We start from the raw sequence: 18386 nt of genomic DNA, 5'->3' as shown, positions 1-18386 counted from the left end.
CAAAACATCCCACCATATTATATGCTGGAATTAAACCACAAATATGAATCAGTGGCTTATAACTCAGCTGTGACTTAGAAAGATCACAACCATTCAATAAGTACGTAGCTCCGCTAGAGGGGTTCAGCGGTTTTCACATCATGAATGCCAGATGAAGCAGAAAGGCTTCATGGTCCTATCTACAACCTGCTTCCCTCTGACATACTGGGCCCCAGCAGTCTGCATCCAGTTTCTCAGATGAAGAACAGCAAAGGTTCTGATAGCCCCATTAAGGAAATTCAAACACTCCATTGCTCAAAGTCCTCTTTGGTACATGCAACATTTCTCGACAGTGTAGCCAATTCCATCTTACCTACCAAAACCTGAAGGTTTAAGAGTACTAATATATTTTGAAGTAAGGCCCATATCAGTGTAACATGTAGCTTACCTTTTTGAGATGTTTTCCCCAGGTCTTAATTCTAGGATCTATATCTGTCAACTTGCTTGCTTTGGAAGGTGTTTACTTTGAGTTCCCAACTTCCCAAGTGATAGAATCACTGTGCTGGCAAGGCAGATCTCCAGAAGATTATCGCTGGTTTAAAAGTAAACTGTACTGTCAAGAAGGGGGAGATTGACACACAGGTGGCATCGTGGTTGCTATAGACTTTTATTTGAAATTAAAATAAAGAGAACACCTAACTTTTCCAAATTCTAAGAGGGGTTTCCCTGCTTCAACTAAAGTACCAATGAGTCTGTCAGGATGTCTTATTCATTTAAAGAGTCACCATTCTGTGTCAAAATGTCCCTATACATGTCCCTTTACACTTGTAAATAAACTAAACAGTTGTACCTAACTTCTTAGTCCAGGAGAATGACTCCTCCTGGAATAGGTGGTACAGTTCTGGCTGAAAGTTCTCCAGCAGTGGGAATGGCTCTCATCCCCTGATTCCAGCACTTTACAAAGAAACAAACAAAAAGGATATAGCTCATCGAACGCTTTGAGTCACAAAGTTCAATACTTTTTATCCCAGGGGGAATTGTTCCCTTCCCATGTATTCCTGGTTTGATCCTCCTTGCAGGTTAGCTTGCCAGGAGAATGACTATCTTCTCCTGGCCCTTGATAGTTTTGCCTCCCTTGCCCTGGCCTTTCTCAGGCTCTACTTTACAGTTCCCAACACCAGGGGGAATGACTCCCTTCCCACTGCCTTTCTCAAGCTCTACTTTACAGTTCACAACACCCGGGGGAATGACTCCCTTCCCCTGTCCTTTCGAAGGCTCTACTTTATAGTTCACAACACCAGAGGGAATTACTCCCTTCCCCTGGCCTTCTTAACCAGCAAAGACCCAATTGTGGTAAGGGTCCCTGACCCCGTTTTCTCTTCTTTCTCCAGGTGTAATTGGTGCACTTTCCTGCCAAGTACTGCAAAGCAAAAAGGGGTTTGTAACCTTCCCTTGTAGGTGCGGGTCCCACACCTGGTCTTCTTTAATGTTTGTTTTTGGCAGACCTGGTTCACTCTCCTGCCAGGTACTGCCATGAAGAAAACAACTTTCAGTATGATTTTTTTCATTACTTACTTGGAAGTGGTTTGTGACCAACCACTGTGCCGAGGTAGATGACTTCTGATGCACTCCTTCATACTCTTATTCCCAAAAGTGGTCTGCGACCAACCACTGTGCCGAGGAAGATGACTTCTGATGCACTCTTTCTGACTCTTGACTGTGGCTCTCACACCTGGACTTCCTTTCTCTCCTAATACCTGTTTTTCTGAGAGCTTTTCACTGGATCTCTGCAGGGCAGCAGGTCTTGCTGTGTGCTGCTTTTTTCTCCTCTGGGTGATCCTGAGCGGCTCTTCTGTAGGAAATTGCTGGAGGCCCCAGCGTTGTACTCTGGACACCTGGTCCACCCACTTTGGGTCATACAGCCGCTCTCAAGCCTCCAGCTATGCCTTGGAGTGACTCCACACCACTGGGATAAGGGTTTACCTTTCCAGCCTTCGAGCTTGGGGAGTGGGTTGCTCATGGCTTACTTGGCGTCCTCTTGTTGAACTTCCTGGGCTGGACTGTCTCTCCTGCTGGTTGGCTGGCTTCCTTCATTCCTTCCTCTTTTTTTATTTTGGTGGTTGGCACTAGTTGGCATAATATACTAAGTCCTTTTTCAGTATCTTTGGCCTGGCCTTTCAATCAGTATTCCTATGTGCCTCCTCCTTGTCCCAGTACTTCTATTATTACTCTCCTCTGGATAGTCCATGTTCTTCTTTGTTTCAGTAGAAGTCAAGCCTCTGGTCCTACAAATATACATGGGTTCGATTGGTATAGGACTAGGATTTACAAGGTGAAGAAGTGCATAGGGTGGGTGTGTGAGGGTTATTATACCGATTCTCCCTTGGATGTTCATCCTTGTTCCTAGAGGGGGAGTCTCTCCCCATGAGATCCTTCTGCTGAGTGCCCCTGCCAGGGTGACGATTTTTTAGTGGCCTCACCTCCCTGGCTCATGGGAAGTGGCTCCCTCTTGGGGAGAAGATACAACATCCAAGGATTCAACACAAAACACTTTTGATAGAAACACAAAAAGGGAATGTCTACACAACATATCTTTAAAAATATATTCTTAGAACACATTTGTGCATAGGAAATAACTAAAATCTATTTTCAGTTACTTAAATCATTAATAACTTCTTAATATACAGACAAATACAGGAACATGCATTTTTACCCAATGCCATAAACTCCAACTGAACTTTTAGTGATGTTCACAAACCTCAGAGAGAATACACCCCCCGACCTCCCAGGGTCTCCATATTAGGGCCAATGCCAATAAAAGGAGGAAAGAGGAGGTCAGCATTAGCACCCCAGAATCAGGAAATAACCAGAGAAGACATCTAGGTTGATGAGAGGACCAACCAAATGAAATCCAGTCAGAGTTTCACTCACCACCCTCCTTCATGAGAGAATTACCAGAAGGGACTATGGTGATTCAGCTATGGATGGGCAGCTCATCATGGGAGTCATGGAAGAATGTAATTAGTGCCAAAAGGAGAGTAAGAGGGCCAGCAACAGGAAATCTCAGTAAAAAAAAATCAATTTGGAGCTATGCCATTTAGGAGGCTGCAGAGTGGGGTCCATGGAGCAGCCGGGATGGTCACAGTTGTCAGCCAGACATGTCAATGAAGCCCCTGGCCCTGGGGGGAATGGACCAGTAAGCCCAGCTGGACTCATGAAGAGGTGTATATAAGGAAATGGAAACCTCAGCAATGTGAGAGTCAAAATAGAATGGTAGCCTGGGGGCACACCGATTGTGGTTCGATTGAAGTGTAGCTGGAGATCTCTATGCTAGTGAATGGTACCAGTGTCTGCTACACAGTCACCGTCTTGAACAAAAGGTCATGCAGAGTCAACAGCCATACGAGGATGGTAGGCTGATGTGGTGATCAGGTCCAGTGAAACTCAAAGCTGGTGTGCCCTATGGGTTAGAGAGACATGCAAACCCCTTCAGGTCCCTGATGGATCAAGGGAAAAGAGAACCAAACATGGTTACTTCCAATCATCTGAGAGGCAGTGCTTTTCCATCAGGATTCTAAATGTCCAAAAGATGCTAGGACAGAACTTCCATCGGGAGTGTGAGCAGTGAGTGTAGCCTGCTGCTTGGTGGAATCTTTCTCTGAGGTTGTGGTTGCTGGAGGACTTAGTTGGCAGTGACACATCTACAAAGGAGTGTGGGAGATTGAGCAGCTAGTGTAGTCTGCTGTAGTCTGCTGGATGAAGTCGCTTTGGACGTTTAACCTTTCTTTACTGCTTTGCGGTGAGTAAGAACTATAAGCTAACCATGCCGACTTTTATGCTTTATGAAGCAAAGTACAAACAGGTATGATGAGAAGTTCAGGGCCAGCACCGTCAGGACATTCGGAGGAGAATTTAATCAGCTTCTATGGAGAAACCACTGTTTGAGGATACCAAAGAGGGCTGGACTTAAGTCAAAATCAAAGTTGTTTCCAATCAAAAGCTAAATGTTACCATCTGAGTCGGCTAGCTTGGCTGGCACCCGACAACAAGCCTCGATTTTAATTATTGACCAACAGGAAGAGATCCCTGGCTCTGACTTAATAATAAATTGCCAAACTGGGGAAACAACGCCTGCGTTCCAGGTTCTATCCTGGAATCGGGTCCCTACACGCAGGCCATCAGTCCACTTCTTAGAAAAATGCACAGGATTAATCTTTGAAACACAAGCTAAAAATCAAGAGGGTTTGTTGAACACAACCCCATTCTGTTTTCTCATAGTATGGAAGGCAGTCGAATGATTCCCCCTTTGGGCACAACTACGATTTCTGCACTTAATTTGCGACTGAATTTGTTAATGAGACTGTTTGAAAATAGCAATATGAATGTAAATGATTATAAATTACTACTGTCACAGCTGAATTGGAAAATCTCTGCTTAATTTTGGGCTCTAAGAAGGGGCCCCAATTAGGTAACAGCGCTAATCTCTATCCATGTAATCGACCGAGACTGCTTGGAAAGGAATTTGTTCCGCCAACTAATGAAGGCAAATTGGACTCTCGTTTGGAGCAGGGGGGAGAGAGCCACTCACTTCCAATACCAATTAGGCATTCCTAGGGGGGGCTGAAGGGACTATAGCACCGGGTCTTTTGGTTGTAGCCCTGGATAAAAGCTCAGGCGCTACAACTAAAATGCTAGCTAGCCCCGAGTCCTGACAGTCCTGCCATTAGTGTAGCCCCAGATCTTTTCCAGGCTTAGCAACACCCCTGCCGATTGCAGGCTTAGCAACACCCCTGCCGATTGTTCCCTTGAACAATTCCCAGCAGCAAATTACCATCTCTACACATGATGTGGCTTTGGACTCAACTAAAATGGATAATTAAATTATTCTATTTTCTATAAATTCAAGAAGAAACACACACACATTCCCAAAGGTCTAGCTTGTTAAAAAAACAAGAACATTGAATCATCAATTTTGAATAATAAGACCAATAACAACCGCAACAACAAAACAAACCACAGATAACCTGGCACAACAGCACATGGTGGCCAACTACCGAAAATCACATTTATGCTCAGTGAACAGTGTTTCTGAACTGAAGCTGCCAACAGCACATCACAGCTCTCTTGCTCTTTTTTCCCGCTCACCCCCACTAACCACCCACCCTGCCACCTTGCATTACAGATCCGCCTGAGTGCCTGGAGACCACACAAGTGGCATCGGTGCGCGGTATGAAAAACCTTAACATTAACAATCAATTGTGGACATTTTTGCGCACTATTGCTCTGCCAACAAGTGATAAAGTTCCAAGAATTCCAAAACCTAAGCGGCAAAAGAAACAATAAGTAACAAATGCTCCAAGTGTTTGTTGTATTAGTCCATCTTGCACTCCCCAGATTTCCCAGCAAATTGTGTAAAGCAGCCAAAGTTTAGAAAGAGCTGCTACTCTCTCTAAGAACTCAATAGATGGCCTTTGACAGAATATCTCAGTTTATTCGATAGAGGATAATGAGAAAACTGCTCCTATTAATACTGCTGCCAACCAGCATTCCTGTGGTATTGCCCCATAATTGCGGGGTTTAAATCCCAGTGATCTGGGTAATATAGAGCCAATACAACATGAAGTGCAGGATCAGTTTAGAGAGGAATCTTTTATCACCCTGGAGCCGCGAAGGCTCATCTCAACGGCTACAATTTCTAGCATGGCTCTGCTCCAATGAGAGCCTAGCCAAAAACAACATCTTCAACATCTTCAAACCAATTACTGTCTTTTGCAAGAAAAAAAGTAATTTCTGAAAGAGAATATCACGTTTAATAGAACAAATGTGCTGGCTTTGTTTTCGTTGACTGGAAATCTTAAAGACATTGGGGTTATTACGGGTTTGCCGGTACCCCGCCTGTAATACCGGTGGGTTACGGGCAAACCCGATATCCCGGTGTTACCAGGATATTATGGGTGCTGGCAAGTTCCCATTCCATGGATTCCCATATGGGCCTGAACTCCCAGCAGGTCAGGCCTGCAGGTAGTTCACTGCCTCTACCAGCAAATTTGGAGATTGCCGGTCCAGTGAAAATGCTGGATCCGGGATTACCAGCATTTTTTGCAGCATTTTAACTGGAGCTGATACTGATTGGGTGGAGTTTGTCAATGACCACAAGTTTGATCGAGTATTTTTGCATATTAAATCCAACTTGGTCATGGCTAGTCTTTAGGAAGAAGCTGGCCTACTACTACCCCAGGGTTATGCCCTAGCAGAGGTCAAGAAACCCATGTACAAAGTTCCAAGTAAACAGAATGATGTGGAGCAAGGATATTATTGTAGGTCAAGAATGGGGGGTGGAATGCATTTGATTACATGTACTAAGGGCCCGGTAAAGGTTAGGAGAGTGCAATTTGGTGAGGAGCTTGCAGAGAGGGGTATTTCTGACAACTGGGTGTGGTTAGAAGGGCTTTGCATTGTGAACCAGTTTATAATCATTGGCTATCCTGCTATCCCGACAATCATGTGTTTCATCTAATTTCATGGCACACGAGAGGCTTTGCTAATTTATCTCAAGGGGGAAATGTAACATTGAAATCTGTGGGAGGGTTTGCCTTGCAGGAAACTTGGCTGACCCAGAAACAATTTTTGGATGGTTTTACAATCTTTTGTAATCGTGCTATTAAAAGACCATTGGGTCATCCTTCAGTCAGTCTGATTGTAGGAATTCGTAATGGCTTGGCTATAAGTATGAGATAATGGAACACTCCTAATTCTTTTATTAAAATAATAGAGCTATCGTGGGACAAGAACATAATAGCATATTGGCTCAGAATGACTCTGAAAATATGTTGAGGGCAATGGCTTAACATAACTCAGCAGAATTCTGGAGAATTATTACTTCTACTTACCCAATCCCGGAAGCCAGTTGAATTAATTATTATACTTCCATTTATGCTCTTATTAGCCCAGATAGTTTTTGTCTTACCACCACCAGGATGTCTCCTGGAATATTTCAGTGGCACATGAAGAAATATACAAAATTATTATAAAGAGAAAAATCTCTCGTGCCCCGGGTCCAGGTTTGGCCTTTCGAATGTTACATTGAAAGGTAATCCTATAATGTGGTCTGCAATGTTAACCACGCTTTTCAACCATATTTTTCTAACTAAGTCAATCCCCTTTTCATGGAAATCTTCAGTAATAATTCCTATGTATAAAAAAGGGGACAGACAAAACCCCTCCATCCTCCTATAGTGTTACTGTACATACCGAGTAACATTTTCTGCTGCCTGATTGAACAACAATTGCAATCTTGGGTTCATACAATTGGTATATTTTAAGTTTCTGAAACTGGCTTCATGAGGGGAATGGGAACTACTAATAATGGAATTTTGTAAAGCCTTCTGAAACATAAGGCCGTGAATCATGGGATAAGCATCTACATTGCATTCATTGATTTTACAATGGCCTTTCAAAGTTCCAACCGTGGTCTACTTTGGACAAAAGTCTCAACTGGGGATGTCCTTTACATCTAGTGATGTTAATTAAAGCCTTATACTCTGAAAACCACAATTAAAATAAGACTGAATTATGAAGGTCTACTTTCTACAGCAATTAAGACAGAACATGGTTTAAAACTGGGGTTGCGTTTTGGCCCCTATTCTATTTCATTTGTTTATATCTGATACAGGGGTTGCAATTAAGCAAGCACAAGCCTTTTCGCTGCGGTTTGACCAACTCCAAGTCAATTGGCTATTGTATGTCGGTGACTTGGTGCTGTTAGATTTAACACCAAAAGGCCTACAAAGACAATTTAGGCCTCTGCAACAATAAGTTAAGACTAATAATCTGACTCTGAATTTAAATAAAACAAAGATCATGATTATGAAATCCAGTAGGAGAAGATGTCCTCTGGTTCCAAGGTGGCTTTTGTATGATAAAGAATGGGAAGTGTTTTCTTACATCCTTTATTTGGGATTTAATTTTTCAGGAGGGCCCAATATTAAGAATTTGACTTTGGCACTGAAGCTTAAATGTCAGAATAGCACTGCACGCAAAACTTATTACTATTAGTTATGTTTGCTTTTCTTGTCTCCCTGATCAAAATGTTTAAGGCCAAAGAAATTCCAATACTTATATATTGTAGGGGAGTATGAAAATATGGGAGAGTATATTCAATGTCCTAAATGTGCACGAAAATACAAGCTGTGAAAGTCACTATGAAAAGACACGTAGCAAAGAAGCGAGCAGCCCTATGTAATCAAGGGTTTCCTGCATAGGCCCAATGACGACCCAGTAGGCATGCTTTAATTAGGCATAACACACGCCTTGTAGATAAACATAACCATGTACCCTTAACCAGATCCAGCAGCCTCTAACATTAGTCAGAGAAATATACAGGAAGTGTTTAGAAGGATGAATACATGATCATCCCAGTTAGCTGAATATACAATAAATGTAAGCCACAAGATTGAGTTAGCTTTTCTTGAAGGATGTAAACTCCCCATCACCCCACAGCAGATAACATTATCCAGACCCTTGCAGAAAGGCACACATATTCTGGGTTGCAACAATTCACGCAGCCAAAGGCTGAATGCCATGCAATGATTGGTGAAAGCAAGGGGGGGGCAAATGCTTTCCCAAGGTTCAGTTTCTGGTAGTGAAGTCACGAAAGAGCAACAGAAAAGATATCAGACCCCAGAGTTTAAGGACAAGACAAGGTACACTGATTGGTCAAAACACATCAGGTCTGCTGAGTTCCAACAGCCATATTCCAGAGAGTTATAACAATGTATGTCCCTAGGAAGAATAACCAAATGTAACTTAATGAAGATCACAAGTTGGCAGGAGTTGAGCAGCAAGAAATGACAAGGCATGGTCAAAGGGATGGAATAATCACAGCACAACACTTCCCCGTGTAGCGTACGATAACTGGTGAATTTCAAGGGGTTTTTGGTTTTACTTGTAACCATAACGTCCCTTTAACAACGTTTTTTCACTGAATTTCATGGGTTTTTATTAGTGCAACTTAACCATAACATCCCATTTACAAAGTGTTTTCAGTGAATTTCATAGGTTTTTACAAGTGCCCCTTTAATCTGTTACAAGTTCCCTATATTATACGCCCCCACCCACTATGGCAGATATGAAGTCTGTGGACAGTGCGGTGCTCTATGGGCGTCGGGCGGCATTTACAAGGGTCAGAATCATAGGGGAAAACCAAAAAAAATTACCCAGCAACCAACAAACAGATGTACCTAAAATCAAAACTAATGTTTACAACATGCAGATATACCTTTTTATACAAACCTTAACATTAAAAAAATATGATTCTTTTAATCTAGCACACATTACAATGGAATGCACCAATCACAAACCATAACTGTACACTTCATAAAATCTCCTCATTAAAACTCTGCATACAGATTGAGAAACACCAAGTGCTTATTGGACAACACATTCTCATTCAATAGTAAGTGCATTGTATTTATTTCTGTATTATATAAACATGTGTAATAGGATGTCAATGACAGACCCTCTGTAGTCATGGTAGCTTCGACCCGTGCCAGAAGAGAAAAACCGCACTGCATCGTGAAGGTCGATGGCAAAGAGAAGCGGGTTATGGACGACTCGGGGTATGACCTAACTCTTCTCCCCATACAGATGTACAAAGACATGGTGGAGCGCAACTCAGTGGAAATCAGGAGTACCAAGTACAGGCCAACTGAGGAGCTGCATGACCTATTAGGATACATCAAGGCCAGACTTGAGTTCAAAGGCAGGCAGACCATGAAAAAAAGTATATTTCTCAGTAGAAGGCCTGGCAGTGTTGGGATGGGATGATCAGCACAAATTGAGCATTTGGCTAGACCCTAGCATCGACGTCCAGGTACTACTGGTCTCAGCAGGAGGAGCATCAAGCCTGCAAACAAATTTCCTGTGTTATTTTCCACAGTGCCAGGGAAAATAAAGAAATAAGTACATAAAATGATACTGAAGCCTCAGGTGGTACCAGTGAAGCACAAAGTCAGGCCGGTCCCAGCAACCGCGAGGGTGGTGCTAGAGTTCCAACTGCGCAAGATGGTCAGTGAAGGCATGATAGAAATGGCTGAGTCCAGTAGTGTTAATCAGGAAACGGGCATCGGACGACCTAAGAGTGTGTATTGACTTGTGTACCCTGAACATGGAGGTAATTATGGACAGCTATCCATTGCCAAGCATACATGCAATCATTTTAATGTTGAAAGAGGCAAAGATTTTCTCCAAGCTAGATATGCATGACACATCTCATCAAATCAGCTCACGCAAGGAGTCACGCCCCCTCACAGCCTTCATCACACCGTTCAGCCCGTATCAGTACACCCGCCTGCCATTCCGATTGTCGCCAGCTGCTTTGGTGTTCCACAGGATGATGAACTCCCGGCTCCATGGAATAAGCAACGTGTCGTATTTCCGGGATGACATCCTGGTTTATGCTGAGGATGCAAAGGCACATGATAAGGTGCTCATGCAGGTTCTCAACAAACTCCAGAGCGCAGGGGTCCGTCTGCGCTATGTAATATATGTTCTAGGAGCACATGTGGTGGAGTACCTGGGCTACTGGATTTCGAATGAAGGGGTGAAACACAAAAAGGACCTCTTACAGGTCATTATAGAAGCCTCAGCCCCAACATCCAAAGAAGAGCTGCAATTTTTTTTAGGACTCTCAGTGTACTTTGCCAAATTTGTTCCCCGGCTCTCTGAAACAACATCCCCCTTGAGGGAGCTACTGAGGAGGGGTGCAGAGTATAAATGGGACACACCACAAGTGACAGGCTTCAATTAAGTCAAGTCAAGGATCTTGCATGCCCCATGTTTGAAACTCTTCAACCCAACCTGGGAAAAATATGTGACGACAGACACCTGCAGCCACTCTTACTCAAAAGAAGGGAGACACAGAAAACATAGTTGCCTTTGTGTCCAAGGGCATCTCTGAACCCGAGAAAAACTACTCTACGGTCAAGAAAGAGATGCTTGCATGCACTTGGGTTGTAGAGTACTTCAGATCATATTAGTGGGGCTGGTCACCGACCACAAGCCTTTAGCACATATGTTGATCCTGGAAGGGACAAAAACAGCAACACCTAGACTGGCAAGAATAGCGCAAAACTGCAGGAGTACACATATGTGATCATGTACATTGCAGGGTGGAAGAACGTGTTGGCAGACTGCATGTCCAGACTAATAGGTCGCAGAACTCCAGGCACCACCTTCCTCAAAGATGAATGCATCGTAGCATCCATCAAGAACCTAAGGAGCCAAGAGTTCATGGAGATGATCAAGTCTCATTGGAAGGAGGAACTTTACAGCAATGTGAATCCCTGAGCAAAGTGTCAGACTAGGCTAGAAATGGGTGTCCCAGTGAAAGGGTAATTCAAGAAGGTCTACACCCGTACTAGAAAGTCAAAGAAGAGATTGTAGAGATGGGCAGACTGGTGATGAGGTGAGATCACGTAATTCCGCCCAGAGGCATGCGGAAAGTTATATTGTGCAGAGCCCATGCTGGACACTTTGGGAGCAACATGACAAGACAGAGAGTGCGGGAGGCATACTGGTGGCTCGGCATGGAGCAATAAGTCACAAACATGATTGAGAGGTGTCAGGAGTGTGCCAACAGCGCCAACAGTGACAAAAGACTCAACAAGGCAAGCAACCATGATTCCCACTGAAATTCCCACAGGAGTGTGGCACAAAATAGGGTTGGACTTCATTGGCCCCCTGGATGCCATGTTTCCTGAGCATAGGTACGGGGTACTCATGGTGGACTACCTGTCCAAATGGGTGGATGTAGAATTCACACCAGACATCACCACCGCCAACAAAATTGAAGTGTTCCAGAGAGAAGGGCTTACCAAATAAATGGTTATGGACAGCGGTGTCCAGTTAGTCTCCAGAAAGATGGAAAGCTTCCACAAGAAACACAACATTCGACAGTTGAGAGCAAGTTTCTACCACCCACAGGCAAATGGTCTGGTAGGAAGAGGCAACCGGTTTGTAAAGGGAGCTTTGCAACTAGCTAATGTAGCTGGAATTAACCAGTACAAGACAGTTAAAGAAGATGTGGCCGCTCACCGGCTGACCCCCAATGCAGTCACAGGGGTGTCACCTTTTCAATTGTTGAGAGGGAGAAGGGCTGCATCCATGCTGGTACCCCTGTGGTTAAACAAAGTCAGACAGGATGATGCATAGACATGGGAGAGATAGTATGGAGAATACAGAAAAACAAGGATGTAATGAAGGCACAAAGCGATTTGCGCAGAGCAGTCCAGCGCATAGAAGTCAATGAAGGTGACTTGATGAAAATACAACTGCCCCATAAAGACCTTACAACTGTCTCGAAGTACAGTCAGCGGATAGATGTTACCCAGAAAGGCACCATGCACATTTACAAGAGTGATGGCAAAAGGTGGAATCTAGAGAGAGTGGCCATGTATAAGAGGAATATACCAGAGAGGAGAGAATCAGCAAAACAGAAGACAACAACGAACAGTCAGATCCTCACAACAGTCCCGAGACAACAGGAACAGAGGACACAAGGCACGAAGGCCAGTATGAGAGCACCACAAGGAGCCCCACACATGCAGCAAGTGAACACCCCAAGGAAAAGGCTCCAGTATCCCAAGGGCCAGGGGAAACACAGGATGGGCACACCACAGGGCCCAGAGAAGTATCCAGTGAGACCAGACCCAAACGAGAGAAGAGGAGGTCAACAAAGTACTGTGACATTGTAATGGAGTAGGACCAAGCTGCTCCAACAAAAGGAGGTATGTGGGAATCCATTCCACGAGATCTCCGCCCTGGAGTCTTGCAAGATTGTGCATGGGAAGTGCGCACCAGTCAGGAGAGTCGGAGCGGGCCAGGAAGGCTACGGACATACCCCGACGCTCCTCCTGCATTGAGTCCTTTGGCCTCCTCCCACCAGCTATGAGCTGACACCCACTTACCAGGTGAAGCAAGCATAATCCCACTGCCACCCCACAGGGCAGGTGGTCGCTCATCAGACTACTATGAGAGACACTGATTGCAGACATCATCCAAGGACAGTGAGTATAACTCTAACTAGGCTCTTTGTCTAAAAGTTGTATGTTCTATTATGTAACCATCACTGTTTCCCATTGTCAGTACCTATAACCCGTACTCGTAATTAAGGAAACTTTGGACAGCATTCATGTAACCCTGAATCAAGCCTTCTTTTGCTCACTTACAGCGCCTCGATGCCCGCGGGCTGCATTGCGCTCTACAAATCTAAATAAATAAATAATGGTTGTCTGAGGACTCCCTGTTTGTACATAGTGAAATGACCCTGAGTTTGTGTTGTGAATAAACCACTTCGCACAAAATTACTCGCGTTCCGTAATCATATGGCCACCACAAAGCTATTAAACTATGTTGGTCAACAAGGTGCTAATGCAGTCAAAACCATGGTAAAAGGTAAAGGAGTTGAGAAGAACACCGGTCTATACTACCAGGCCCAAGGTAGGTGATAGCCTGAGATCACCAGCAAAGGCAGCCTGTAATATGTGTGCTGCATAGTGCACATTTTATGTATTCAATTAAAGAAGTGTTTTGCTTAGTGATAAGTTTGACCACATGAGGGCATCTGCTCAGTGGCCCAATAAGGCTTGAAGCCTATTTAAACTAGAAAAGCTGAAAGGCCCTCCCGCCATCTGTGTTGAGGTGCCAGGTGACCGCCATCCCTGATGAGGTGCCAGGTGAGCCGGATTGCCTATGCAGAAGTATTCAAACTGTGGGGCACGCGCGCGACACCAGCATGAAATAACCGAGAAAACAGGGAGGAAAGAAAAAGCTGGTTTGGGATGGGACATCAGCGCTTGCGCATATCCCATTCTAACATGGCCCCTGCCGCAAATGCTCAGTGTGAAAGGGCCAGGCTTAGGGTCAGTGGAAGTGGCTGACCCAGGAAATGAACACCCTGGAAGTGTATTCTCTTTCTCTGTCCCTTTCCAGAGAGCGTGCTTCCAGGGTGTTTAAATCCAGTCGTGAGAACGAAACGGGACAAAGGATTTTATGAGGTAAGGAGGGGGCCATAGAGTTGTTTTTGAGTGGGTGGGGGGGCCCTGGGGTTGTTTGTGGAAAGGTTGGGTGGGCCTTTTAGGTTGTTTTTGGAGCAGGTGGGGTCCCAGGGATTATTTCTGGAGCAGGCGGGGGTCGGGGGTCATTTGGGTTGCTTTTGGAGCTAGTGGGGGAGCCCTGGGGTTGTTTTTTGGAGCGGGTGGCAGAGTGAGTTGGACAGCCCTGGGTTTTTTTTCGGAACCGGTGGGGGAGTCCTGTTTTTTTTTAGGGAGTGGGTGGGGGGCTGTGGGATTGTTTTTGGAGCGGGTGGGGAGGCCTTGGGTTGTTTTTGGAGAGGTCGAGGAACCCTGGGCTTGTTTTTAGAGAAGGTGGGGGGCTGAGATTGTTTGTGCAGCAGGTGGGGGAGCCGTGATGTTGTTTCTGGAGAGGGTGGGGGCTCTGGGACTATACAGGGTGTGTAGTAGAGGGAGCCCAGGGACTATGCAGAGAGTAGGGTGGAAAGAACGGGGCAGGGGGGGAGACCCTGGGACAGTGCTGAGAGCGGTGTGGGAGAGTCATGGGATAGTGGTGGGGAGAGCACAGGGACTTTGGTGGGAGCAGGGTGGAGAGAGCCCAGGGACTGGGCTAGCAGTGGGAAGAGGGAGCCCAGAGACTGTGATGGAAGCAGGTAGGGGAAACTGGCCTACCCCCATTTTGCTCAGGCGGGGCCCAGGCTGTGTCACTGCCCCTTGAAGGGACGCGCACGCGGCAGCGTGACGTTGCATGCCGCCGCGTGCAGTATAAATAAAAGGGGCATTCCCGGCCGCGGCAGTGCGACCGGAAAGCCCAAGCAGCACAGACGTGTGAGTGTGGTCTGTGCACGCTGGGTAGCTTACGGGTATCGCTGGGGGTCAGGACAAACCCCCAACAGTGGCGACGAGTGGGGGATGATGCCTGGGCTCGGCGGTGACAGAATCTTCAATTTCTTTCCCTGAAGCGGAATCTTGATGGCATTTTGTTTCGTACCGTAGGCCGTGCATCACCCACGTGGCTGGTGGCCATTTTGAATTTCAGGCCGTGGAACTTCACTGAGCTCTGGTTTGGGTGGTGAGTGGCATCCAGGCCTAATTTGTGGACACACTGCTAGTGGGCAGTTATACCTGCATGCCCATGCCCGATTTTTGATTTTTTTTCAAATCTTGGGTCTCCTACGTCGAGTGCAAGCAAGGAGGAGGGCTACAATGGCTGGGCCTGCATAGCCCAAATCTCTTTCTTTACTCAATTTTTGGAAAATTCTGTGCCCTCAAGGTGCTGCTGCAGCTGGGGTTTTGACTACTTCTTCATCCCCTTCATCATCAGGCTGGAGAGTTTGTCTTCTTCATCCTCTTCATCATCAGGCTGGAGAGTTCGTCTTCTTCATCCTCTTCATCATCAGTGAAGACTGCTGCAGCTGTGGACCTTCCATTTTTCTCTTCTTCCTGTTCTTCATCATGTCCAGCTGCTGTGTCTGCACATGAGGCAGTCTGGGGAGGAGGACATTTTGCCATCAGCATCTTAGCCCCCAGGTTGGACATTTCATTTTGCCTGGGTGTGCATCAGAACTGTGCTGTTGTTGTGGGAGTTGAGTTGCAGCCCCCAAGTTCTACGCTGGGGGTGCCTGTGCCCTCAAGCCCATGAGTGGAGCTGGTGATCAAGACGGTGGGCTGCCAGCAGTTCAGCAGCCTCCCCAGGATGATGGACAGGCAGCAGCTCAACAGCAACCCCCTCAAGTTCTAGTAGGAGGTCAGGCTCCATTGCCTCAGGCACCGCCAGTAGTGCAGCCGGTTGCCCAGCCAGGACCTCCCGTCATGGCCCAAGCACGAGCCCATGCAGCCCTGCAGCCCATCCCTGAGTTTGACATATCGGGCCCACCATCCAGTATTGGGCCCAGATGGAAGAGGTGGGTTGACCACCTCGATATGTACTTTAGGGCCGCACAGGTGACGGATGATGACAGCAGGCTGGCAACCATGTTGTATTCGGTGGGACCTTCGGTCCAGGAGATATTTGAGTCGCTTCCACCAGGGTATGGCTGCTATGCAGCGGCAAAGACTGCACTCCAGGCTCATTTTGTGCCTTTTGCCAACTCGGACTATGAAAGATTCGTAATGCTGTCTGCAAGGCAAAAAGAGGATGAAACGTTGGACACCTTTTATGGACGCCTTCGGCGCCTGTCATTGGAATGTGCGTGGGGCGATGCAGAGGACATGATAAGAACTATGCTGATCCAGGCGTGCTCCTCGGGCAAACTCAGAAGACAAGTCCTAAGAGAGCCAGGCACCACACTGCCCCGCATCCTTGAGCTGGGGCGGTGCCACGAGGTGTCTGAGGCTCGGGCAGCTCGGATGGAGGCTGGGTCCCGCTCAGTCAAGACTGAGGAGGTGTGTGCCATGTGGCGAGGTGGAAGAGGCATCAGAAGACCTGGTACAGGACCCCGTGACAGAGCTGGAAGAGCTGGCGAATCTTGCCAGAAGTGTGGGTACGATCTTCCCCAACCGAATGAGTGCCTGGCGGCGGGAAGGACATGTGGTAGGTGTGGGCTGCCCGATCATTTTTCTTGGGTGTGCAAGGCAGCCCTGCCCATGATGGTGCCTAGAGGTCCGGCCTGGTCCGGGTTCCTATGCCAGAACCGTCCGCCGAATGTTGCCCAGGTGGACCAGAGCAAGGTGATGCCCAGGTGGAGGAGGCAGACGAAGAGGAGGAAGAGAACATTTTCTTCGTCTCCAGTGTGGGAGTCCTGAGAGGGAAGAGCAGGAGACAGCCGAGGTGTGTGGTGGAGGTCAATCAGTCACCAGTCCTGGTAGACACGGGTGCGTCAGTCAATGTGATGGCCCGTGGGCATTATGATGCCATGGACGCGCCCCCCAAGCTAGTCACACCGAGAGCTTGCATCTTTGCTTTTGGGGGGCTGGAACCGATCCCGCTGGATCGTGCCTTCGTGGCAAAGGTGGAGCATGATTGCTCACAGATCACTGCCCGATTCTACGTAACGTCAGTAAGCACGAACACTCTGTTGAGCTGTGCCGCAGCCGAGGCTCTCGGCATTGTCAGTTTCGCTTACTCAGTGTACCTGGAAGACATTAACGACCTGCTGGACAAGTATGCCGCCCTTTTTAATGGAATTGGACAGATGGCCGGTGACCCCGTGAGGTTGCATATTGATGAGTCCATGCAGCCCATTGCCGTAAAACATCTCAGGGTTCCATTTCACCTTCGTGAGCAGGTGGACAAGGAGCTGGACAACCTTGTTAACCTTGACATAATTGTCGTGGCAAGGAAACCCATGCAACCTTACTCTGTCCGCATTTGTGTTGATATGAGGCTGCCGAACAAAGCCATCAAAAGGGAGAGGCACCTTACCCCAACCATTGATGACATCATTGCAGAGGTGCAGGGGGCTCGCTTCTTTTCCAAGCTGGACCTCCAGGTGGGCTACCATCAGGTGGTCATCCACCCTGAATCAAGGTACATCACCACGTTCACCACCCACCGGGGACTCCACTGCTAAAAAAGACTTAGCTTTGGAGTGTCCTTGGCAGCAGAGGTTTTTCAGAATATCGTCCGAGGCGCCCTCGCAGACCTAGAGGGCGTTTTGAACATTAGTGATGATATCTTGGTGTTCGCTAGGACTGAGGTGGACCATCTGCGGAGGCTGGCAAAGACCTTCGAGAGACTGCAGTCACTGGGCCTCACCCTTCACAGGGAAAAATGTGAGTTCCTTCGCCCCTCGATCGAATTCTTCGGATTTGTCTTCAAGGAGGGGGGTGTGTCGCTGGATCCCAAGAAGTTCCAGGACATCAAAAAGGCACAGCCACCCAAGTCGGTGTCCAATATGAGGAGCTTCCTCGGCACGGTCACTTACTGTGGACGGTTTATTCAAAATCTCGCCTCCAGATCTGAACCCCTCAGGGCCCTGACGAAGAAAGAATCCACCGGGCACTGGGGCCCGCTTGAGCAAGCGGCGTTCGAGGACATCAAGGGCGCGCTGGCAGCCAAGGACACCATGGCGTTTTTCGACCGGGCTCTACCATCGGAGGTCATCGTGGACGCCAGCCCATTTGGCCTGGGCGCCGTGCTAACTCAGATAGATCGTGACGGGGGTGTCCGCCCAGTGGCCTACGCCAGCAAGGCGCTGTCTGAGACCGAGCAGAGGTATTCACAGATTGAGCGGGAGGCACTGGCGGTGCTCTGGGGCTACAGACATTTCAGGCTCTATGTCCTGGGGCGCCCGGTAATGGTCGTGATGGACCATAAGCCCCTGCTTTCCATTCTGGCAGGGTCATCGTCCAAGCCACCGGCGAGGATCGAGCGGTGGATGCTCGCTCTTCTGGAAT

Source organism: Ambystoma mexicanum, chromosome 7q, assembly GCF_040938575.1.
Source record: "Ambystoma mexicanum isolate Mex_15411 chromosome 7q, UKY_AmexF1_1, whole genome shotgun sequence".
Lineage (NCBI taxonomy): Eukaryota > Metazoa > Chordata > Amphibia > Caudata > Ambystomatidae > Ambystoma > Ambystoma mexicanum.
This window is presented reverse-complemented; position numbering follows the sequence as displayed.